The following is a 26,585-nucleotide window of genomic DNA, read 5'->3' as shown; positions in this document are numbered from 1 at the left end:
CTGAGCAGAACTGGCCTGTAGCATGGGAATAACATCCCCTGAGCACTGCTGCAGAAGCAAGGGATTGTACGACAAAACCCACCCACAAATTTCACATTCTTTGTGCAAAAGAAATATAGGCAAACCAATCATACCCCATGCTAAGGATCACTGCCCTCAACTCTCTCAAACTCACTTTCATCCTTCCTTTTCCAAAGTGAGGAAAGGGTATTTTGAACTAAGAATGATCCGATCAGCCAGTATGGGGGGTTGCATGAAAGGGGAGGTTGTGATGTACCTTTGCACACATGCCAGTTGTGGGCATGTACCCATTGTTACGTGAGGCTCGTTGCTCACAGCGCAGTAGAGCCGGTGGCCCGAGCCAGGTTGCTGAAGCTGTATGGGGTTTCTAAAGGCATATTTATTGGCAGCAGTCCTGAGGGTGACACATTCATGTTGACTCAGAGCACAGCACATTACTCCCATCAATACTAGCTCACAGCTCTCTGCACCACACAGCAGCAAGTAGTACGCTGTACCTATTGATTCTCTCATACTTTGCATCCTCTTTACCCAATTCTTGCACTCGTGTCTAGTTATCTCAACACCATAATAAGCTCCTCAGTGTGTAGAATGAATACTGGACAATCCAGTATTCCACTTCAAAGAATTAAAACATTTTCTTTCTTGCTGTTGTCCAAATTTGTATCTCGGGGTCATTTTCCAGCTAAGTAGTTGCACAGTATTTGTCCTGGCTCCTATACCAGTGGACAGGATGGATGTGCAACAACTTGTGTAAAACACCATTTTGATCTGACTTTAGCAACGGTTAATTTAATTTAGCAGTGACAGGATAAGCTCCTTCAGTGTTTGGTTTGTGTACACAATGGTAAAGTATCTTTGTAGGCATTCAGGAAAAGCTCTGTTAATGCAGCCTATTCTCTGAGATGTTAAAGGAAGCTTGCTTTGGATTTGTACCAGCAGTAAAGACACACACCTACTTCTGCCTCTGTTGCTCTGGATAGGAAGTGGGATGGGGAGAGACAAGTTATTTCCCATTTCAGCTACACCTGCTATGATGAAAATATAAAGATTAGACCCAATGAACAGGCAACCACAAGCAGTCAGAAAACCAATTACTCTTACTGTCTTGACCAGACATTAGTAAAAGCCATTATCTTGACTGGAACTCTTTTGTTTAACTGAAAAAATATACCGTTTTTTTCCCATAGCAACACTTTAATAATCCAAAAGACCTGGCAGTCAAAAAAAACCCCAGAATTAATTAATAAGTTTTACTTGCTTTGTAGCTGTCTCAGCTTCTTGGTCTCATGTTTTCCAGCCTACTTTTATAAGTCTAAGAGCAATAATGCCAGATTTCAAATGCCAGAAATGTGAGACTTACAATAAAATAATAAGAAAAAGAAAATTTTATAGCAGACATGGCAGATGACAAGGACCTTTCTTTCATTTTATTTGTGAGTTGCAAAATTTATTTTGTGCCAAAATTGGCTGAAGTAATACAGTAGCATAAAATTGAACAATAAACTGAAAACACTTTTTTTTCTGTCTGTAAGTGGTAGTATTTGTATGACTTTTGGTTGTGAGTAGAAGTTATGATGCTTTTGCTCATCTTTCTTTATAAAAAGCATATTACATCATTCCACTTTGGCAGATATTTGAACCACCTCCTATGTCAGGTAGCTGAAGAGAAAAAAAAAATGTTCTTCTGTTGGAGATACAAAATGGCCTACCCTAGACACATCATCTCACTTTTCTCCAGGGCAATCAAAACCTAAAACACTTTCAGATTCAGTGGAGATGAGATGGCTTCAGTGGTTAGTGAAATTTGGAAGCAGACTGACTGTAGTAATAATGAAAGTATTTGCCCTCAGATGCAACTTTCTTTTTCACCTTGGAATGACATTTAATGCTATGCAAGGGCCAGAAATCTTCAGAATATTATTTCTCATATATTAACTCAGAAAAACACAGTATTTTATTGCAAAAGCCCTTTATTTCCTCTGAGTTTGTTTAAATGCTTGCCTGATATTAGAAAAACAAGAAGTCTCTTTGAACTTTGTCTCATTTGGACTTTTGCTCCTGGAAATGCAGGATGGCATTTCACTTGTGTATTTCCATTTTCATACCTTTCAAATTATTATGATCATTAGGATCTTGAAATCTCAGCATTTCAGAAGTTCCTATCTAAGCAATTGTTTCTCTTTCAAGATAGCATTTTTAATCCAAAATATAGGTATAGCTGTGGTAGATTTAAACAAATGACCTGACAGTACTGAAATTGTGCAATATGATTTAAATTTTGCAAAGATGCATTTTTTTTAACATTTGAGGTTATAAACTTAACAGAAGCTTTGTAAAGAATCAATGGAAAAATCAATGAAAGACCATCAGGATATCTTAGTGATTTTCAAATTCTAACTAAATATTAAATACAACAGTTTAAATAAAAAATAACACACAGCTGTTTGTATTAAAGCTTCCTACTAACATGTTCAAAACCAAAATATAGATTTGAGATTATGTACATTACATATTTTTGTACTCCCATGTTTTAGAAACTTCATTGTTTACTGCCACCAAAGATGTACACAAAGCTTTTAAAACATTTCTACTAACAGATGTGCATTTTCAGGAAATCAAGTAAATAAATGAGACTTAAGATTTAATTCACCTTCAAATCTCAACAAAGTTTCTTTTTTCCTCTATTTTGCTTGGGTTTTGTTTGGTTTTTTGGGGGTGGTATTTTTGGGGGTTTTTTATTATTATTATTATTGTTTGTTTGTTTGTTTTTAATGTGATTGCAATCACAATTGTGGGGATCTCTTGTGCCAGTCCTATAACAAATCAACACAGGACTCATGCTCTTTAAGCTCTGGCCTCAGGGCATACATGACTGTTTATGTCCTTGACAAACACAAAAGAGCAAAGGAGTGAGCAAAACAGAGTTGAATCTCAAAAGTTTTTCTTCTTTTTCCTTCCATCTTGTCACACCACACTTCTCTCTCTCTCTCTCTCTCTCTCTCCTCTTTTCAAGCTTATTATGAGAGCTGAGTGCTCATTTGAACCATCAGTCACATGCTGTAGAATAAATCCATATGGATTTATTGTATTGCTGTGCTTCCCAGCTCTCAGAAGGATATATTCTCATTTTAAAAAGAACGGTGAATCTTATACTACATATTCAAGCAGAAAAACACTTTACACAAAAAACAATGATAAATAGCAACATAGAAAATGGGGGGAAAGCATCTTAGTGGAATATTTTAACTGTTGTTTTTAGACTTAGTCTCAACAATTTTCAATTGTATTTCAGAAGCAAAATCAAAAAATACATTAATTAATCTTAGAAATTATATCCAAATTGGGAAAAAATATTCAGCAGAAATAAAGCATAGTTCCAGAGAAACTAGATAAAGTAAACTGCCCCTGACCTCAGAAAAATTCAGCCAAGTAACACAAGAGAGAATACTCCAAAAGATCATGGAGTTGATATTGGATATAAAATTGTTTGTGGAAATCTCATTTCATATTGCCAAAACACAAAGTAAAAAGTTGCAGTGCATTTGACTTGAATATTCAGGCTGACCCATCAGTACATGCAGTGGTCTTGCTCCATCTGGCACAAGCCAGGTTATACTTCAAGTACTGTGTTTTCGTCCATATAAATTCTACAGAATATTAGAATTCAGAAACCAGTTACCAAGTGAAGTTACCTTATGGGAAGAGCTCGTAATTCTAAACTTCTGAAGCTCAACATGATAAACACAGATGTTTCTGGTGGAAACATCAGTGAACAGTGCTATTCAGGGAAGCAAGCTGCCCTGAGAAGACATGGAGCCATCATCCCTGGAAATGTTCAAAAGATGTGTAGGTGTGGCACTTGGGGACATGGTTTAGTAGTGAACATGGCAGTCTTGGGTTAACAGTTGGACTTGATGATTTTAGAGGCTTTTTCCAACCTTGATAATTTTTTGATTCTATGTCTATGGTACTCAATGCACAGCATAAGATACTTGTTAATGTTAAGTGCAACCTGAGATAAAGCAAAATGTGATTTCAGTATAAGAAAATATTTAGCATTAAGGTCTGATCTGCTGGGCTATGGAATATCCTTCCAACAGCCTGGGCAGAAGGCCTCAAGGCAGAAATGATGTGAAATGTGACTTGACCAATGCTTGACCAATGGGTGTTAGCAGGAGCAAGCTCCGGGCATCACTGAGAGAAGGGCAAAATTTCAGTGTGGGTGCAGCTGTGGCCAGAGACACAAAGTCCCAGCCCTCCCATGACAGGGCAAGGAAACAACTTGGAGAAAACTGTTTTCAGAGACTCTACAGTAGACTCCACCCAAAACCTAGAAACAGGACACTTTTGGTCTCATCACTGCCTAGGAGAACTTGCTCAAAGAGTACTGCTGCTGCACTGAGAAAAGTGTAATTAGTTTCTATTGCTGCCTTCCCAAAAAGGGTGAGAATTGAAACTGTTAGATGTTGACATGATTATTAAGTATTCCTGCATTGAGATACTTAGGTTTGATATGTGGGAACTTGCTAAAGAGCAATGACAGTTAATACTAATTTATTTCCTGTAACTTCTCTTGGCATTAGAGTTTTTAAACAAATCTTCAAGTAGATTACTTTCTTGAATCCTAGACAAGAGACTCAGAATTATTTTCTTACATCTCCTTCCCTCATTCTCCTTCCCTTCTGCCTTTCATTTGTTGAACACTAATATCAAATGAAAGAACATAGGCTCTGCCCTTGACAGTTGCAGTTCTTTTTTGTGTAAAGAAAGCCAAAACCAAATGCAGCTTTCTCTGCAGGATCTGTCTTTCTCAGCATTTCTAACTGACTATTGGTGCTTTGTTCCAGCATCCTATGGATTACATTTCTTCCATATCCTTGTTTCTTTTTTTTTTTTAGAAGGGTAATTAACATGCTGTATTTTAAATCCTATTTTTTTCTGCAAGCCTGCATTGCAGTCTTCTAGCAGGCTCTCTGCTTCCCTCTTTCCTTTTGAATGTGTTTCCACCTCTGGATCATCACCTCTACAACTACAACTTCTCAACTGATCTCCTTGCATTAATTCTCTTCCCATCTTTACTTGCACAGTTCCAACACCTAAATTGTGTCCATTCATTAAATTCTCTAGCCACTTTAGAGGTCCCTTATTTAAAGTCAGTGCATCTAAACCAAAACTCCTGTGACTTTGTCTGAAACCCCTGACAACAGCAATGGTATGAAGGTTTCCCTGTGTCATTGTTAGCATGCTGTGTATTAAAAAAGCCAGTTCCTCATTTTTGCATCAACCTAATACCCTGCAAACTGAAGGCAGCTACAGCACTGAGTTCCCAATCTTGAGCAGCCTTTAGAGAGACTCTCCTGACAAGAGGAAGCTGACCTTTTAAATTCTGTTGCTGTATTTTTATATCTCTCATTATTCTCCATACACAATTTTTTCCTCCATTTGCTTTGTAATTCCCAAACAAAAATTAACACTATTTGTCATATGAGGAAAAGTAGCTTTTAACCAATCTTCTGTGAATCCTATAAGTATTGTTTTATTTTATTATGTAATAAAGTTTAAAAGCTACTTTAAATTGTTTTCACCAAATTATTTAAAGCAAAAAAAAAAAGTGAAATGCTTTCTATTTTAGTAGCATACTAGCTTAATTATGATTTTGTAATTATATATTCTAATTAGAACTTTGCAACCCCTTGCAGTACACAGAAGCATCTTTTCATTCACTGTTTTCAACACACAGTTATCAAAATATTCTCAAAATGTAATTAGTTTCTATGTTTTCTTATGATTAAAGCCATTGCAGAGGATGTTTCACACAAATCTGTTATCCGAAAATGAACACGCTTAGTGCTGTGTATCCTATATCTGGATATTTATTTAGGGCACACAGCCAAATCTGGCAGTTGTCTAGAATTGTGTTTTTATTGAGCAATCAACTGAACGTTCATTCAGCATTTTTCCATATTTTGACAACTAACAAGCACAATCAACAGCTGCTTCTCTGACAGGAATCATTCCTCCACTCATACTTACCCAGTTTTACATCCTAGACACAGTTTCACATGAACCATCCCTGTGATACAATGTTCACTCCAAATCTGGCAATCTTTATCATCCTGCTCTATACCCTGTGTTTTCTCCTCTGGCAATTTCCCTGAGATTCAGGCTTTGTTCACCTATATAAGCTTTTCAGAAAAACTGTTTATTTACTCCACACTCTTCTGGAATGGCCTTCTGATATGTTCTTATGCACAATTACCAAGCTTCCTTGCCAGAGTATCTATTGTGGGTTTTTTTTTTTTTCCAGGAATATGGATTGAGCCTCACAGAATATTCCCAGATTGGTGGTTCCACTTGGCTTCACTAGCCCTTTAACACATTATTTCCACAGTGTGCCTGTCAATACTACATACAGGAGCAGTGCAGAAAGAGCCCCAGGTTATTACTGGTGAGGCTGGCTCTGCAACTGGAAGATGTGCAGTTGATTTCATGTGGCTTTGTATCTGGGATCCCAGTCCTGCTTCTCAGTTCAGCTGCTGGTGGCTCCACAGCTTTTGTTTCTGAGTCTGCATGAATTTGATGCTAGCTAGAGGAAACATAGCAGTATTAGTGCTGTATTGAACCTGACAGACATATCTCTACATCAATAACCTATTTTTTACACAAAATCCAGGACTAGAAAAAATGCTCAGCCCAGCCATATGAACTAAGGATTTAAATTCATTTAATATGGAAAAGACAGTTTCGTCAGAACTCAAATAGCAGAAGTGGCTTCTAGAGTCTCCTACATCATACCTAAGCAATCAATTACTTCCAGGCTTCCCTTTATTAGTTATTAGTGAGAATAATCCATAAGTTCACTATAGGTATCTCTAATAAGCAATGTTTATCTTTGCATACAGGCTTGGCTGGCTTTTTGTGGCAGTTCTTATGTACAGCACCCACACTTTAAAAATCTCCTGAAAACAAAGGCAGCTTTGGACTGAAGGAGCTGCTGTTCTCTTTATTCAGAAGGGCTGTCAGATCATCCCTCTTTACATGGACAAAGACGGAGGCAGCAGAAAGCACATGGCTATGTGTGATGGTGGACCCCATCTCTGGCACTCACATGCAAAAGTGGGACAAGGTTGGCAGCTGGACTGATTGATGATACGTCTTTACAAGTGGATTTTTGTGAGGGATGAAATTAGATTTATCTGATGGCAGTTCTGCCATTTATAGGAACAAACTGCCAGTTTTTAGCTCATATCAGTGGACAATACAGTTACCAAGAAATGCTTCCTCCATCTAAAAGGAAAGAAGCCTGCAAGATATAGTCTCCTAATAGCAGAAGTCCAGCCAAGGTTAAGGAGAGATAAAATAACAAAAAAATTACAAGCCAGACAAGAATTTATCTGTGCAGATATATAAAAGCCAATCCAAACTGCCAGGCTGGCTTCTGGACTATTCAGAATCAGAACATCTTCAATAAAATATGGCTTTTGAGATTCACAGGCATTATCTGATGCTGAGCATCTTTTAGTACAAAGCTGCTGAATTTCTGAGGCAGGTCAGAGGCATGTTTAGGCCTGGTGAGACCTTGTGTCAACCATGCACAACTACTCCAGTATTTTTTTGGTTGTTGGAACTGACTCTGTGGGATCACAAAGCAGTTACTAAAGCCTATCCCAAAATAACCAAGGACAAAACCAAAAAATGGCAGAGCCACTGATAATTTCAAAACTGCCTTTTTTTAAAGCCTTGAGACATTCACACGCTCCTGATAAAACAGATGCAGGTTTCATTTAAATCATTAATCTCCCATGAACTGAAATCTCCTTCACAAAAATTAAATTTACAAATAGCCATGGGTTCAATCTGCAGTAAACTTCTCCCAGCAGTATGATCTCAATCAGATTTAACAGAAACAAAAGGTGCTGAGGACTCACAAGGATGGCTCACAAAGCTGGTTTTGGTACTTCATGGCAATCAGCTTCTCATCCCTCTGTTATTTACCCCAACCCAGCATCAATCTGGCTCTCGGCCTTCACAGTCAATTTATTGGTTGCACGTCTGGATGCTAAGTCAGTTGGTGACAAAATTATTGAAAGAATTCTATGCAAACACTAACATTGCTGCCACCTGACTGAACTGAAAGACACCTTTAATTAAAAGCCATTTGCCTGCATTCCAGTTCCAGCTACAGGTTTAGGCATTGAGAAAGAAGCACACATTGAGAGACTGAAAAACTATTTTTATACAAATTTTCTTTACATCTAAGATTTTTTTTTTTTTCAGATAAAGGCAGGTAGATATAAGGGGAAGAAGAATGGGATTTTTCTTCAGACAAACAATCATTCTGTTTGAAATGGTTTTCTGAACAAACTCATTTTCAAGCTACATGTCGCACTTGTTAATGAGACAGTTGTACCCAGCATCCCTCCTCCACAATGTTAAAGACTACCAGTTTTGTTAAGTGTCGTTTACAGCCGATGTACTTCTATTATGGTATCACGTACTGCTAAAAAGTCCTACTACAGAAACGAGAACTTTTTCTCAATAAAGGCTCATTACCTCCAGTCCTGCACCCGCTGGCAGGTGCCCCACGGCCCGGCCCGCCCCGCCGCTGCCTCCCACCACCCGAGGAGCCTTTTCCCCGCGGGCTGCTCTCTGCTCCGTGCCCAGGCCGGGACAGCGGGCACGGGAAGGCAGCACTAGCGGCGGCGGCAGAAGGCAGGCCTCCCGCGCCTCTCGGCGGGGTCTCTGGGAAGCGGGCCGCGGGGGCAGAGCAGCGGGGGCTAAGCGCTGGGTGGGTCGCGCCCGTCCCGCCCGGGGCTCTGCCGGCCCCGCGGAGCCGCGGGAGGGGCCCGAGCCGCGGCCCGGCCCGGCGGGGCGGCAGGGGGAGCGCGAGCGCGGACGGCGGGGCTCCGCTGCCAGCAGCGGCCGCCGCGGGAGCGCACGGAGACCCCTGGGAGCCGGAGCCGGGCGGCGTGGAAAGCGCGGCGCAGGAGCCGGGGATGCGGCCGCTGCCACCGGCCTCTGCTTAGCCGCCGGCGCAGCCCCCGCGGCGGCAGCTCCGGCGCCCGCCGCCCCTCGGCGCCGGGCAGCAGGAAGCGGCGCTCGGCCGGCTCCCAGCGCCCCCCTCCCTCCCCGCCCAGCGCAGAGCGGGCGCCGGCGGCACGGGCCGTCGCGGGAGCAGCGAGCGCTGGCGTCGGATGCCTGCGCTACGCCATCCCGGTGCTGCCGCGGCCTGGACTCCGCGGGGAGCACGGGCGATCGGCGGGCAGCGGCGGCCGCTCCTTTGTGTCCCAGGTCGGTGCCGGGGAGCGGCGAGGGGGTGCAGGGTGGTCGGGCAGAGCGGCAGGACCGTGTCCATCCCCCCCCGGAGGGCTGGGGCAGGCGGGCACCCCTCCATGGCCGGCCTGTCTCCGGGGCCGTGGGCACGGCGGGCGGGGGACTTGTTTGTGTCGGTCTGACCCCCGCACCCCGGCAGGAAAACTCGGGGATCTTTCCGCAGCCCGACCGGCTGGGCGGCGAGGTGGGGCGGGGGCTCGGCCGCCTCTGCCCGCCGCGGGGCAGGGGACTCCTTCCGAGCCCCCGGCTCGGGGTCCCCTGGAGCGGCCGCGGCCGGAGAAGTTTCTGCCCAGACAGCGTTTCGCTGCTGCTCTTGACTGTTTATCGCTCCGAAGCGGCGCCGAAAATAGGTCAGAAATAATGTCTCGCTCGTCCCCGCCGCGAAGTGTCCGAGGGCCGGCTGTGGTATTAGGAGCTGCTGGAGGCGATGGTGCCTTTCCCTCTTTCTTTTCCTGAGAAATACGGCACCCTCAATGGGTTTGAAACAGAGATGAGGAGGCGAGGAGGGGGCGTTATTTATTTATTTATTTATTTATTTATTTATTTATTTTAAATGTCGGTTTCTGCGTGCAGTGTGGAAAGTTGCTGGCCGAGCGTTAGGAATAACTCCCAGCTATTTCCTGGTGCGCGGAGGGCGGCACTGGCGGCTCCCGCCTCCCGGTCCGAGCGGGAACAGCTCGTTCCCCTCGGAGCGCCGGCAGAGCGGGGCAGGGCGCTGGGGGCGGCGGTGCCGTGCCTTCAGCAGATGCTCGTCACCCCCGTGACCCTCCCTAGGATCTCGTCAGGGCTCGGTTAACCTCGGGGCGCGCTCGGCAGGATTTGCATGATCAGTAAGCGCTCTGCTGGAAATAATGTTTGTTTCTTGTATTATTTTAAGCAAAAATTTGAACAGAACCAGTATGAAAGCTCTATTTGATAATTATGCGTTGCAAATATACTGCTTGGAAGAGAAGTTGAATAACATAACAGATTTTTAAAAATTGTAATTGGGGGATTTACAATCATGTTGATACTATAACCAAAAAGATATTTGTGCTGATGTGTTTAAGCCCACTTCCCCTTTCTCCTGGTTGCAGAGAATTTTGCTGATTGAAACGTAAATAAGCTACTGTTTGAGATCTTACATTTTATCAAGTAGAGTAAATGCCTATTTTGTTTTACTGGGTTTTACTTTTTTTTTTTTTAAGTGCTTCTTTCAACTTGCTTAATGTCTTATAAATAGGCAAAGCCGGAGGTAAAATCCACATGCACCATCTTTTGGTTTGCTTGACTGATAGCAAGTAGCAAATGCTGCAGAATCTGTATTATTCTGGAAGGGAAGGCATTACATTTTCATCCATTAAATAACTCCAACTTGGCATTTATATTGTGAAGATTAAACTGCTTGGCCCTTGCTAAGGGATAAATAGCACAGCCCAATCCCAGTTCAATAATTCTCTGCTTTGCTGAAACGTTATGGCTTTTTCACAGTGAAAGAATTCTGGATTTGTGGGGGAACAGATTAGGTACTCCAGTTCATTGCCCTTTAGACCTGAATTGTTTTGTAGGAAGTGGACAATAATCTGGTGTCTGGCTGTATCATTGCAAGTGCTTTGAATGAATGAAGCACAGAGTTGTAATCTTGTTCTGTTTCTTTCATATGACTGTACCAGTAGTCACAGTCTGAGTACCTGCATTTGGTATGTCAGAGCACAGCTATAAATCTTAGTCTGCATTTTCCTTGTGTGGACCAATTGTTTTCTTTTTCCCACCACTCATTTTTTCCCCCTACTCATTTTTCCCCCTGTAAGTGGCATAAGACAATTCTTAAGCTTTCCTTTGGCAATTGATAAAAGTCAGTGAATATGAATTTAAACTCATTCTTTGGAGTAGTTTAAATATCTCCTGTGTGAAATACAATACTACATTACTGGTGAGAATTGACTGATATGTGAAAATACTGGTTTTGAACTTAAATTATCCCTTTATTAATAAAACTGATTTGTTACCTTCAATTCAAATTATGGTCAATGTGACTGGCCTGTATAAAGTTTGGCATGAACAGTAATTAGTAATAGTAAAGTGCACACAACAGCCAAAATCTGTCTTCAAAACTGTGATTTTGAGAATGTGCCAGACAAACCAGCACAGTTGTTGATTCAATTTGATTCCATTGTGATAGATTTTACTTTTGTTCTGAGTTAAGTAAAAACACATTGGGCTCTGTTCAGATTTCACAAGAGCTAAGCCCTTGCATCTCTTCTGAAGCCCCAGTGATAGATGCGATGCTGTTACCTGACACTGCAGTATTGTGGTTTTAATATTTCCCTTGGCAGCACGGGTTTCAAAGCTCAGTTCCAGGTCTGTCACTGGTGCTTTTTTCTCACAAATATAGAATCAGTGAATTCGGTTCCCAAGCAGGGAGAGATGTGAAAACTGAGATCTGTTGCTCACTCCGACATTCCTTGTTGACTTGGCAAGTCAGTTATCTGCTGAGAAAGACACTGACAAGTTCTAGTGGACTTGGTTGTGGTTTTGAGATATGATAAGCACTCTTTGACAGGATGTTTCTATTAGTATCTCATTCTCACCAGGTTACAGTCTGGTGTTTTGGTGTGAGCTTCCCTTGCTGGAAGTGATTAGAATGGGATACGAATGCCACAGCCATCTGTCTGCTTGGGGAGGTGCATAGGAAAGCAAATCCTGGCAAAGGAATGAGGCAGATTACTTTGAGTGGCAAGGTTTTGATCTGCTGCAGGTAATATGGGAGGCCTTTATGAGCTCTGACTCTTGTAATGTTTTTTCCTTGAAGAGAACCTGGTTACCTACACCAACATAGGAGGCACGTATCCAAATGTTTATTAATATAATGTTGAGATGCCTGTGTCTCTCTCTTGGCCTGGTTGCTGTCCCGAATAAATTTGAAAGTTAAATCAGTACCAAAGATGGACCTCATTGTGAAAATCAACAATCAAGGGTTGTGACTTCTTGTTACTGTTGACCTTGTTTCAGTGTTTGAAGTTGTTATTGTGATAAAGACTAATGTTTCTCGTCCTTGCTTGGTAACTGTTTCATCTTGTACTTTGTGTTTTCTGTCTTGAAGTCTTTTTTGTTCTTTTTCATCTCCCAGTAGGGAGATTATAGGACAGTCTTGGCAGAATATACTCTCTTGTTAACCAAGGTGGAAGAGTTGCAGTTTTATTGTGTGGGTCTTCCCCGTCTCCTTTTTCTCTGTATGGAAAAATACAGTCTCACTAGTGCTTTGTTTTCATAACAGGAAAGATGAGTAGCACCTGTGTGTTGACCAGCCATTGTCCCTGATGGATATTTGTTTTGACAGCCTGTTGTTGTATGTCAGTTACCTCTGTCAGGCTGCTGCTCAGAGAACCTGTAGCCTAAATAAGTACTACTGTGTCAAGTACCAGCACATGAATTTCTTTTGGTTAACTATGAGCATAACTCAGAGTTTCTTGAATTAATATTTATTTAATTTTGCATTCAATATTACTCCTAATGAACAAGCATGGAAAATGTCATCTTTTTTTTATTAATGAATAGTTTGTTTATCTTGCAATCTTCACAACTTCTATAAGTTCCTATATCCTTGTGGTACAGTTCAGTGGTTACAGTGGTAGCGCTGGATTGACATTTGGACTTGATGATCTTTAAAAGTTTCTTACAACTTTGATGATTCTATTCTATGATTCTGTAAGTCACAATCCTGATGCTTTAAAACAGGAATGAGAGGTTGGTTAAATCTCTCATTCAAGTCACATTTTTGGTCCCTGTGAGCTTATTACACTCATACTATGCTTCTGAAAAAACACTAGGTCTATGATTTTCTGCCACAGCTAGGCAAAGCAGTAAAGTACGTCCTTGCATTCTGTTAGTATTAATGCACCATGTGTTTTCTCCATAAAATCATCTCACGTGATTTTATGTTTGCTACACATCTGCTGATTTTGGCCTTCTCTAGCATTTTGCTAAGCACCTTTTGAACACATTAATTTGTTGGATACATGTCATTAAGTATTGTGTGTAGAAAAACAAGTTGCTGTTGAAGTAGGAACATAATTAAATATTTATGCTTTCATTTATAGCAAAAGCAGTTGGTATTTAGTAATGTGGTATTGCTGGTATTTGTAGAAGTCTGTTGTACAAACCGTCTTCCTCGAAGAACAATGTGTGGAACCTTTGTGGTAACAAGAGTATACAACAAAGAGTATGCAAGAATAAAATCTGAAAGGGAGGAAATAAGTTTGCCGTAGTTTTGAATCAGGAAGAAGTCAGGTGAGCAAATTGTGTTTACTTCAGGCAGGAAATTGGTGACAGCATTGTTCTTGGAAAGAACAGACAGAGAAATAAGGAACAGAATCAAGCAGAATCAAGTCTCACAGAGCTCAACTTATAAGTGGAACAAAAGTTGAAAATGCTAAAGCAAATTGAAATTACAAAGATTCTATTTTTTATTAGATGGTTTCAGTGCTTTTTTTTTTTTTTTTGGTAATGTATTTTCTGTAGAGGTTTTGAAGTTGGGAACATTTTTGTTGTGAAGAATTTTCAACTTTATATTGTGCAAGCAATTCTGTTGAAAACAAGATACAAAGTTTCATTTACCAGTATTTTTTACTAAAGATAAATGAAACATGTCCACATTTCTGAATTGCAAATCTCGTATCAGAAAGAAAGGAAAACATGCAAATTTTGCTGTATTTAGATTTCTAGTGAAAAGTTATAAATTCGTTAGCTCTAATACTATATAATTATACATATATATGCACATGTGTGCATATGGCTTGTTGCATCTTGTTTCTGAAATAAATCACAAAACTGTATACACCCAAATTAAGAAATCTGTAGCATTCAACAGTTATTTTTACAAGAAGCTTTACACTTGACCTCTGACATTTTGAAGTAACAAACTGACTTGTTTTCCATATTCAAGTCTGCTTACTATAATCACAACCATGTTCACACCTCATGAATTATTCCGTGTTACTGACAATGCCATATATCACTTATTACCTGTTGCATAAAGGATGTTGAGAGATAATGCTTTATTGTGCTTTCTAGATATAAAATAAACTGAATTCTCTTTATGCTTTAGATTATTTTTCTAAAGTTAGTAAGAAATATTTCCCTTTCAATTTTCATATTAGAATGGCTTACAATACATTTTCTGTCTTCTTTCTATTGAAATTTACAAGGAAAATGTTGTAGTATTTGTGCTTCTGTAGAAGAATTGACATCTCCAGGATGTCAATTCCATTATCTCTTGATGATTTTTCTGCATAAGGATTATGTATTTCCATGTAAAAAAATCAGTCTAAATAATGTAATTAATGCTCCTGAGTTTAATGGTAGAGGTAGTAGTATTTGCATATGTAGTGCTTTTAAACATAATCATAATTGCTTGCTTGTCTGTTTATATGTGGCCCATCTAGCTTTCTGTAAAGGCATATATATGTTTTTAAAATATATTCAGAGTAAATTCTGACATTATACCATATATCAGATAATTTTAGAGCCGATGTTTTCAGGCACTCTGACCTTCAGTCCCTCACTGGAGTGAAAAAATCCAGACTAAAACATGCCAAGGTATTATGGATATTTGAAGTACTGAAACAAGAAACCATGGATAGTGGAAAACATATTTTACTGTTTTTTATGTAAAACATCTTAGAGGAAAAAACCTTGTAATGATTGAGGTCAGTACTAGATCTGAATGTGGAACCTAGATCTCCACATTTGTGGCCATTCTTTCATGATGGGCTTCTTTTTCTAATGAAGGCTTCTGCCCCTTGTTGCTGGGGCAGAAGCTCTGACTCATAGGGTTTTACCTGCGCTTAATTTTATTTTGTATGTCCTTAAGAGACAACCTGTGGAAAATGTATTGTTTGTTTCTGAAATTGGTTTGAGTTAATGCTACTAATGTTAGAGCTGAATTTGAGTCTGTGACTAGAAGCTCTAGCAGATGTTACCTTCCTTTTGATAGAAATGTGTGAAACCTGATGGAGTTTATCTAGAATGATGAATTTTTATGGACTGTCACTTTGTCCTTGTCAGGTAAGAGAGGAAAGAACAATAACCTTTTAGAAAACCAACCAGCCATGCTATCAGCAGGATAGGAAAAGCCTCTGATGACTTTGGTTCCTAGTTGTTGAGCCTTTTTTTCCATGAATGTTTATGCTGTATTTAAGGGGTGGTACTTGTTCTAGTTGTAGCAAATTTGAAAGCAGCATGCAAGGGATTTAATGATTACAAAACGTTAGTACAAGAATTTCTAACTAAACATGACAAGTAAAAAATGGTAGAAGAAAAGGAGTGAACAAAAGCTGTTTTATACAAAACATTGTCAGAAATTGTTTAAGTAGAGTTGGTGATAGTTCTAGCTAATTCAGAAAACAGTTTTCTGATTTGTTTTGATGTAACTCTGCAAGTCTACCCATTGAAGTTACTAAAGGTGATAATTGGTTTTTTTTTGTTTCCAATATGCTATTTTGGAAACAGTCTTGCCATTTTAGGTTTGTGTCAGTGTTTTTAGCAGCTTCTCACGCGTCAGCATTGTTCTGTTACTGAAATGCTGTGTGGGGAGCAGGAGGTAAGAGGAGCATGAAGCCTTCAAGCTGCAACATAAACAAAAGCAGATCTTGAAAGGAATTTGTTAATGCCGCTACACTTGCCTGTTTCATAGGGACTCTTTAGTAGGATATTCTTGCAGTGTAGTGGGGGAGGAGCAATGCCAGCACTCTAAGGGAGGGTTGCAGCCTGTGGAGCTTCAACAGAGCAGGCTGTGATGACTAGGGCAGCCTTGTTGCTCTCTTCCTCCATGACAGGGAGCAGAAGAGCCCTTCTTCGGCATAAATGGTGCCTGTCTCCTGATATCAGATGTGTTGGTTGGTTACTCTGCAGGCAGAGTGTGTTTTTGGGCCTGTTGGGACCAAGCTGCTGGAAGCTGCTCAGCTTTTCATCCTTCCACGCCTCCTTCTGGAAGGAAATGGTCTGGGGTGACAAAGAGGGTTCCCAGGTGAGATGTTGCCTCCCTGAGATACCAGTCCTCTGAGTAGAGAGCAGAACTTGTCCTGTGGAGTAGGGTGGAGGTTGGACTGAGCTGCTGCTTGGGCTCTGGGGTTGTGTCCTTCCATGGGAGAAGTGGGGCAGGGGTAAGGCATTACTGTCCAGCTTTTGAAGTGAATCAAAGAAAGGAATGGAGGCTAAAAACATTGCCTCAGGAACGGCTGTGAGAAGGGGCAGTTTCCTTCACCCTGGTACTGAGACCTCTGCTTTGCTGTGCCAAGGCTGTGGCTTGTGGAGGCTGAGGGGACAACTGGCCAGGGAACCGCTGTGTTGTGCTGCTGTGCACTTCCCTTCCCTGTGCTCGATGGCACTGCTATTTGTGGAGCTGTGCTTTGAAACCGGATAAGGAAGTGATCTGATCAAGCCCTGCAAAAATAGATTATTCTAAAATGGTAACTAATTAATTTTAAAATGCTGTCCCACAAGCACTGTGTTGGCAGTGTTGAGGGGGCGATGTATTGCTGCTATGAAGATGTGAATGAGCACATGAGGGAGAAACTTCTGAAGCTGTTTCTAGTGTGGAAGACTTGGTATAGTTTCATGGACAAAGTTGGCTTAAATTCTTGCTGTGCCCTCACTCACCTCTTCAGGGTTAGATGTTAATATAGGCACACTCCAAGATAGATAGGTGCAGCTGTTTGTGGAATCATGCTGTATTTAAATCAGTGAAATGTTGCTGTTTAAATTAAAAACAAAAAAAACCCTAACACTCCCCCCCTCCCCCCCCATAACGACCAATAACTTACAAAGTAACCTCCAAAATATCTGAGAATGTTTGGTTTGGTGCTAATGGGGTGTTTTGCCTCCCACTACTGCCAGCATAATTGCAGAGATGGCTGTCTGTGGTGTGGGTGCAAGCAAGTCTGCAAGGGTAGGAAAAGGATATAATTTCAAGACTTTGCTACTGATATATAATGTGGTGTTTCCTCAGGGTGCATACTGACACCCAATCTTCTTATAGTATGCATGCTAAGATCTGCTCAGTTTGTTCAAGCTACCATCACATTTGTCCACCAGTGCTGATCAGTGTTATCTTTACTTGACACTTGTTTCTTCAAAGACTTTTTTGCTTCTCTAAAAAAGCACAAACAGTACTCTGAATATTGTGTTTAGTCCCTTCTCTTCTAATCAGCTAAAAAAAGTAGGGAGTAATTAAATTTTATTGTATTTTTTGTCTTGGGAGTGGGGAGTGTGGGTTGGTTGGTTTTATTTGTTTTTGGGGGTTTTGTTGTTGTTATTTTGCTTGTTTACTTGGGTGGTGTTTTTGTTTGTTTGTTTGTTTACTGTTGGGTCAGATCTGTTTTGCTCCAGGTTTTAGTGGTAGAAAAAAGAGTGTGGAACATTAGAGTACAGAGCATTAACATCTTGTGCTTGGCTAGTTTGGGTAATAACTAAGTGAACTTAGAAGTTTAGATATGTTTCAGCTTAGTGCTCTTAGATTTGGAGGTGTATAAGACAAGCTGCTGGAGGTGCCACCTGAGGTTGCAGAGAAAAGTATCTTCTCATCTGGTCAATGCCAAGATAAGTGAGCATCAAGAGAGCTTAAAGCCCTAGGCAAAATTGACATGTAGGTGTTCATTTGCTACAATATGTTTTTGAAAAGCTTTAATGCGCATTCTGAAATACTTCTTATGACCTCGTTAGGTCACAGCTTGCAGTGGCATTCTGCTAAATTGTCCTTCAACTTTGCACTTGTATCATTCATTCCAGAACTAAATTGCACTTTGTACTAGAATAATATGGATTTGACTGTAAAATTAATGCATGTTTTGTGGAGCAGAAAGGTTATAGTTATATACAGGGTCTTAGAAGAGGGGTCAGCTGAAGAAAGGGTCTTGAAGAGCATCAGAAAATCATTAACAAGGGAAGAGCAAAATAAGAACATATTACTTTTCTCAGTCAGGTAGGTGTTGAATAAAAGCTGTGGGCAGACATTATGAGACATTAAAAACAATGCTCTATATTTCCAGTTTTTAGGTGGTTTTTTTGTTCTTGTTTTTGTTTTTTTTTGCGCTGAAGATCAAAGAATTAAACTTGTAGTCTAAATGTATGTGATATAATGCTTAGCTTGATTTGTTTTGTTAAAATGGTAGGAAACTGGAAACCAAACCACAAGGAAATCAGCAATAGTGTGGCCAGCAGGACCAGGGCAGTGATTGTCCCTCTGTACTCAGCATTGGTGAGGCTGTATCTTGAATCCTGTGTCCATTTCTGGGCCCCTCGCTACAAGACAAACATTGAGGGGCTGGAGCGAGCCCAGAGGAGGGCAGCAGAGCTGGTGAAGGCTCTGAAGCACAAGTCCTGTGGCGAGCTGGGGGTGTTTATCCTGGAGAAAGACCTTATCACTCTCTACAATGACCTGGAAGGAGGATGTAGCAATATGGGGATTGGTCTTTTATCCCGAGTAATAGGTGACAGAATGAGAGAAAATGGCTTTAAATTTTGTCAGGGAAAGTTTAGATAGAAGAATTTCTTCACTGAAATGGTTGTCAAACACTGAAAAGGGGTGCCTTAAGGCAGTGGTGAGATCACCATCCCTGAAAGTGTTTAAAGAAATGTGGAGTTGGAACTTGAGGACATGATCTAGTGGTAGAGATAGCAGTGTTAATTAAAGGTTGAACTTGATGATTTTAGAGGTCTTCTCCAACTTTAATGATTCTGTGATTCTGTAGAAAAAGTGAAGTCAAGAATTATGTTTTTAAAGATGTAGTAGCCATCCCCAAATCAACTGCCTTTATATTGGGTTATTAACATTAGGCGTTGAAAAATGAAATAGTTTTTGATACAGTGCTCCTGTATATTTCTGAAAGAAATTATAATTGTAAGAATGTCCTGCTGGAGTCACTGGTTTCCTCTGTTGGCTGATCCAGCCTATCACCACAAATGCTATTACTGTAGGAACTACCAAGGAAGTGGTTTTGTGACCACTGATCCTGGATTGGATTTACTATCAGATTATCCCCTAATGTAGCTTCGATCAGGCAGCCAAGCTATCACATTTCTTAAGTTAATAAGAGTATGCAATATATCATTTGTGCTAACTTAATGCCTACTGTAAAATATAGGGAGGAAATACAGTAACTATTTGGCATAATGCCTTCCAATACAAAATCAACCTGTCAAATCTGAACTGTATTTACTGTCTTGTCAAAGAATGACCTCAGAGCAGGTATTGGAGCAATGACTCAACTCTGTAAATTATGCTGTTTTATTTACAGAGGACAATAATACAGAATTATTACCTATTAAAAATAATTTACTGATCATATACCATTAGATTTATTTTTAATTTCTCTTGAAACCAAAGGTTTATTTTTTGAAATAAAATTTTCTTTTGATGGGAGAGAGGTTACAGCTTTCTTTTGGAGATTTTTGATTCATAAGTTATGGCAGAGTAATGACATTAACAATCATTGCAGATATTTTAATGTCAAATTCATCCATCCATATGAAAGTTATTTTTCATTTTATGACATTGTTGGGACATGGAATTCAAAGAGAGAGCTGTCTTCCTTTGTGTAAGTAAGAAAATGAAGTATGTCTTAAGTATACTTAGACCCTTAGTGTTTTATGAAGAACCTACCATTGGACGGAATCAAATTATTTTAGTAAGCTTCCTTCTCCTCCTTTATTAATTCTTATCTGATACATCCTGTTGCTTCACTTTGGCCTTCATAAATTCAGTAGTTTATAAGAAGGTTAATGTATTAAGCTAAGCAATTTGGGTTTTTTTTAATCCAAAATTTATAGCCTGCAATTTATTGGGTTTTTTTCCATTTACTGTAAGATCCTTATATGCTTTTCATGTAAAGTTACAAAATACTTTGATTGTTTAGTAGAAGCACTTAATTTGGGTTTTTCCCTCATAATGCTCTTCTGAAGAGGTTAGGGAAAGATAGAGTGTGAGTTCATTAATGGAAAGTGGTAAAAACATAAGCAATTAATTTGCAGCTTTATTTTTACATTTTTAGATGTATTTCCAGATACATTACTGCTGCTGTAATTAAAGGGATTTATTTTCATCACTAATGTTGAGGTAGCTCAGCTTTACTGCTGATTTTCATGGTCCACTCTCCATAGTTCTTGGCATGAGTGTGTGGAAGTTCATATTTTTCATTCAGCCAGTGTGTGGGATCAAAGTGGGACAAGGTGGCTGGCATAATGCTACTGGTTATCATCAAAATGCTCCATTTTAGTTGTTTCTGACTCAAAAGCAGTCACATTTGTGCCAGTTATTTCATTGCCATTTAATAATTTTTTTTAATGTGGGTTTTATTTTTATTGGAGGTCTTTGTAAAAGGTAAATAAATAATTCAGTTTGGTTTGTTCATGTTTTGTTTCTATGTTATGTGCAAATTACTGTTGAAACCATTGCTCAATTCATTTTAATGAGAAAGAGGAGAAGGGATCTCAGAGATGATGCAGTTTTTGTTTAGCGTAAATTGTTGGCTGAAGAGAGAAGAAGTTAATGTCCACACTGTGAGGAAAAATACAGAAATCTGTAAGCATGAGGTCTGTTTTGCAGCAGGGCTTTTTATGGTGGAGGGAAAAGAATACATCAACAAGAAAGAGAGCTTTTAACTGTGCTCTCACAGAACTTTTCTTGTTAGTTTTTAATGAGGAAGCTTAGAAATAACATGTCAATTGTCAAACAAAGACCAGTGCTAGGATAGAAGGGAATAAGCCTAATAAATGTTCAAGATGAATTATTGTATCACATATATGATCTATTAATAGAGGAGAAGAAAAGAAATAAATGCAACATCTTAATGACTTCTGTGCTCAGTGGGAATAATCAAGTTGTCAGCTCAAAGTAGTGAGTACGTTGTTTTTATCAGTGTGCTGCATAAGGGATGAGATATTGGTGCTAAATTTAAAGCAAAAAGTATGAAAAGTATGAAAACTTGAATTTTAATGCCTGATTAAGTTGGTTGTTTATCTAGCCCATTAAAATGTCATAGGTATCTTGAATTAGCTTTGTTAGACTCAAACCTTATGGTTGGCTGGGAAATAGTCTAGACTTAGAGAGCCAGGCATGAAGAAAATTGTAATAGTTGAGTTTTGCCCTAAGCCCATGAAGATTAGGTCATTGTTTAACTATATGTGTAGTTATTTGCTTCACACAATTATTATAGCTGTGAAGCTTTAAAAAATTTAATTAGGAAGTTGTTATGTAAAACACTCTGTTCTGAGGTATTTTTCTAGTTGGTGGTGATGTCTTTTTAAAATTGGGATAATAATTGAATAAGTTATTATAGATATTTCTGCATAAGGGTTTTGTTTGTTTGTTTGCTTGTTTTACAGCATGATGATTATGCAATCCAAAATTCAACTACCATTTCTTTTCTACACCCTCACCTTTTTAATTATGGAGAAACAGGGTTTATTTCTAGTGCTGGGAAGCTCTAGTCTCAACCAGAACACTGTGATATTGAGTGCTGCACAGCTCTGAAAGGATTTCAAAGGACAGGGGAGTTATGCTTGCAGTAGTCCAGGCTTTCTCTGCAGGGAATGCAGAGAGAAAGGTGAAATGATCAAAATAACAGACTGGTTCTTTGCAGCACCATGCTGACCTAATACATGAAGTGAATTATGCTTTTTCAGCCTCACAGTAATTAAAATAAAAGGATATGAGCTTGGAAGAGTTTTATCTGTATGGATAGATGGGACATATTTCTAATTGCATGCAGAAAAATTTGGCGCATCTTATGTATGGTCTTGCCAAAGTCTATGAGAACCCAGAGAAAAGTAAATGAAAAAGTGTCTAGGTTTCCAGCCAGATTGTGCTAGTATGCACACTCAGAAAGTAGGGATTTGGAATAGCCTTGTTGGTCAGATCAAGAACTTTGTTTTCACCACATTAATTTTCAGCTGAAGGCAGTGTCCAAGAAACAGCTAAAATTGGAATTGAAGACAGTTCTCAGGTTGGGGGGACAAACATGTGAGTCATCAGCACAGAGATAGATGGTGGCTGAGTTTGTGTTGGCAGGTGCTGGATCTCTGAGCATACAGGAGAAGAGGACTGGTCAAAAAGCTCAGGGATATGGAAGTGTACAAGGCTCCTACAGCAACTTTGAAGAAAAATACTACTTGAATGTTAAATGTACAGCTAGCAACAGACTGGAGCAAAATGAATGCTTTGTTTTATTTTCATTTGTAGGTTCCTTAGTTTTACCTTGGATTTCCACTGAATAAAAAATACTAAATCTAAGGCTAGAAAAAATTCAGTTCCTCAGAATTTTGCATTTTATTTCTCTCTCTCTCTTTCAAAAAGCAAACTCAGTCCTCTTTAAAAGAGAACTGGTATGTTCTGAACACAGGCTGTAATGCATTGTTAAACAAATGTAATAAATGTTGGTACCATATTTATGTGGCATTATGGCTTCAGGATTTTACTGGGTTTGTGGTATCAAAGATGTAATGCCAATGTGACATGCACAAGTTAAATCTGTTTTAAAAAAAAATCCAGATAATGTTTTTTTTATGTTCTACTTTCTCTGTTTTCTTCCATCTGAAGCTAATGCAAAACCAGTTTAGTTTCACAGCTTGCCTGCACAAGCTGTGATAGATTTTCTCTTTGTATTTCTCTGAAATATATATACAGAAAGATGCAAAGTTCCTTTAAGGTGGTAGAACTAAGTGTTTGCTTTTCTGTGTCTTTGAAATCTAAAGGTCATCAGATAAAAAAGAGATTTTGCATTTTTTAAAATTGTATTTTTTAATGGTTTCAGAGTGCAGGAGAGATGAACTGCTTCTTAAAAAACAGTTTTAAAGTAGTGGTTTATCAGGAGCTTCAGAGAGAGTTTCAGAATATTAGGTGGTGTTGACCTACCTGCAATGTTTGCTCTAAGAAAGTGGGTTGCGGTCTTCTCCTTGTCTGCTGAATTTTGGCTTCTGTGGGGAAGGGACATAAGATTTCCCAGAAGAATCTCATCAAACCTGTTAAGTTGTCTCCTCCCTGGTAGCTATGTAAGGCTGTGTGGGGGCTTGAGCTGTATTTGATGACTCAAGCCAGAATATCCTCCTACCTCTTTGGGGCTGTGTTGCTCCTGGAGAGCTGAGAGTCTCTCTGAAGATTGAGGAGGCTGTGGGGTGGCTGGGGGTATACTAGAGTCCTCTGGGAGCTTAGAATTCCTTGGTGAAGACAGGGATAGTTTGGCTGGACGTAGCAGTGTCAGCTTTGCCAGAGTATTGGCTTTATGAGAATCTGTATTTTTTGCTTATTTTGTAAAAAATCGTATCGGACTACTACACTTTAGGAGAGTTGAAAACTGCAGTGCAGGACCCAAGATCAGATTGGAGAATGCTGGTAGGCAGTTCTTGTGTGATTGTTGGAGGGGTCATGATAAAGGTTGTTATTAGAATGCAGGAAAAGAGAATGAAGTACATAAGTACTAAAGCATTCTAGAGATGTTGCACTTAGTAAAATGTTTCTTTGTTTTTTAGTTTGAGCATTATGTTTGTGACAGCAGAGAACTGGAAGACTGGTTGATTGACATACTAAAATGGAGTATTTACCAGTGCAGGTAAGACATTCTTTGAACATCTTTTTGCAGTTTCATTTCTTGTTGGTTTTTTTTTTTATTTGTTTGCAAATGTGTTGTTTTGCAGTTCCCATTGCAAATAGCTAGATTAATGGCAGTGTTACACAATCATTTTTCTGAAATCAAAGCTTGTTTAAGAGGTTTCTGTATTTTCAGTTCACTCTCAGGGGCTTTGATGCAGCTGCTGTAAAGAAGCACTAAAATGATTGATTTAGAAAAAAACAGAATCAAAAAACAAAAGAAACAGTTTTTTTCCCTTCAAACAAACATTAAAAATATGTTGTCCTGTGGTCCACTTTGTATTGTGGCCTCAGGAAAAACTAGTTTGGATAACTAAAGAAAGTGGTGAGGTGATGTGGGGACAGCATGGACCAGCCAGGATATATAGGAGATTTTCCAACTTAGGAAAATAAGTAAACCCTCAGAAGTATGAAGGAAAGGAAAGGTTTGGCCCTCAGTGTAGGATCAAGTGGCTTTAACTGATATTTTAACTATTGGAAATGTTAAGTCTCAGTCTTCTGAATGCTTTTGAATATAGAAATGCTGTTTTGATTCTAAGTGTTAAGTAGCTACCAAAACTTTAGAACCCGCCAGTTCTAATTTGTGTATTAAGATATTGTCATTTATTATCAGACCTTCTGGTATGGGTTTATATGCTGCATTAAACTCCATTTCTCATGTAGAGAGCTTCTACTGAAGGATTCTTTTGTTTCTTAATGCAGTTTAATATCTTGGTTTCCAAATGTTAATGATGTGCTTTAAAATACGACAGTAAACTCATTAAATATTAAATGGAGTTGTGGATTTTTGTTGTAGAAATTTGTGGAGTGCAGCTGTAAATTTGACAGGAATCTATACAAAACAAATACCTCTACATAAGTTCAATTTTTTTTGTTGGCTTTTGTATGATTAGTCTACAAGCTTATGACATTGTCCAAGTTGAGTTTCTCCTTTAAAATATTTGTTCACCACGTAACACTTTCTATTACGTAGTTCACAGAACTATAACTGTTCTGTACTAACTGTTTTCCTTTGCAGTGGTATGAAAGACTTTGGCAGAAAAGTAGTGATGTGGTTTATGTCAGCCCAGGGCAGTGAATGTTCCCCTTTTTCCAGTTTAAGGTGCACATGGAACAAGCTGATGCTCAACACAGCAAAAGGTATTCTCAGTGGTGTGCTGGGTACCTGTGGTACACAGCACTGCTTGCCTGGGTGTGCTGTTCTGTGAACTGTGCCACAGTATTTCCTACTGGTTTTGTAGTTGGTGCTGGAGCAAGGCATAGACACTGTTTTCTCCAAATGCCGTTTGTAGTTGAGCAAGAGCTGTGTTACTGGATTAAAATGCATGGTCTTGTGTCATGCAGGCCTGTGGTTGCTGGACCCTGTGCTTAAGCTGCAGGGAAGAATTGCCTGCCAGGCAATTTTTAGTAAACTGTCTGGGAGTGCTAAGTAAGCTCAACAGAGAAAGAAGGGAGGGAGTACCCCAGCTAGAGCCATATTATACACAGTAGGAATACCACAAATTCACTGGACAGCCCTTTTCGCAGTCATGCAATATGTGGCTATCTTAAGTTGTTTGTTGGTTTTTTGTTTTTGGGGTTTTGTTTTGTTTTGTTTTGTGTGGTTTTTTGTTTTGTTGGTTTTTTTTTTTAATTAACTCATTCATAAAATGGACTTTTGAGCTTACCTAACTGGACTGGTTCTGGGTTGTTCTGAGTTTTCCTGCTGGCGACTTGAGGGACCCTGATCATGGCCCAACAGGAACCACAGGAACAGACTTCCCTTCACTTAATGGAGGCAAACTGTTCAGGGAGTTAACACCACTCATTGTGCCAGGACACCAGAGTCTTGTCATGTCTTCATCTCTTGAGAATGTAGTTTCATCAAAATGCAAGTTGGGTGAGACTGCCTCATGGCATCCTTAAAAAGATGAAGATCCTTTTGTTTTTCCTTGAGTGCTTTAAATTGGCTTCCTTCTGAGGTACTGGACAGTTTCATCCATAGCACACACGGTTTTTTGCCCATCATCCAAGGGTTACAGTGGGTCTAGGATCTCTGGATCTCTGCTCTGTGGCAGGTCAGGTTCCATTTGCAGAAGATACACTTGCATTTTGGTAGGTGATGCCCATGTGATAATGCAGTATTGCAGCCCCAGAGAATTACAGTGCAGGACATTTTGTATCTAGCTTTAAGACCACAGAGGACATTCCTATAAAGTACTATAGACAAAGCAATGGAAGAGGGAATTGCTGCAAAGCCCTGTAGGCTGTCACTGCCAGTCCTAGCACTATAAAACCGTAGCAAAATTTGTGGCATCCTTCAATTAATCTCTTGAAGTCCTTTGATTGGAATTCAAATGATGACAAGATTTTTTAGACAAGCTGGGTTAATAGCATCATCTAGATGCTGTAATTTTGGTCTTGTGGTAAGGGCCCTTGATCCAAGTTCTTCATGTTGTCCCAATGCAGCAAAATTCCTCTTCCCCTGCCACATCAATAATGTACTGTTCCTGTGTTTTTGTAAAGTGCATTCTTAGTCCCTGTATTGGCTGTTAAACCAAGGTCAGAATTGATGTCTTGTTTAGAGTCTAAAATCTACACCTGTGTTACGGTACTTGAAGTCTTTCAG

General features: G+C 39.6%; 1 protein-coding gene across 9 annotated transcripts in view; it reads left to right on the top strand.

The window, feature by feature from the left end:
* The first annotated feature begins 9,130 nt into the window (after positions 1 to 9,130).
* FAM135A (family with sequence similarity 135 member A) overlaps positions 9,131 to 26,585 on the top strand; it is a 79,585-nt gene continuing 62,130 nt past the window's right edge. For 4 of the 9 annotated variants that reach the window (XM_077782356.1, XM_021530156.3, XM_077782352.1 and 1 more), the window contains exons 1-2: positions 9,131 to 9,315; positions 23,860 to 23,939. The gene's annotated coding sequence lies outside the window, so the exon portion shown is untranslated. Of the gene's footprint in view, positions 9,316 to 9,928; positions 10,188 to 11,930; positions 12,095 to 22,771; positions 23,723 to 23,859; positions 23,940 to 26,585 lie in introns of those variants that run through there. The other 5 variants (XM_077782354.1, XM_077782357.1, XM_077782359.1 and 2 more) reach the window with 5 other exon arrangements.

Source organism: Lonchura striata, chromosome 3 (genome assembly GCF_046129695.1).
Source record: "Lonchura striata isolate bLonStr1 chromosome 3, bLonStr1.mat, whole genome shotgun sequence".
NCBI lineage: Eukaryota > Metazoa > Chordata > Aves > Passeriformes > Estrildidae > Lonchura > Lonchura striata.
Note: the sequence above shows the minus strand (reverse complement) of the source record. Positions and strands in the feature narration are given on the sequence as shown.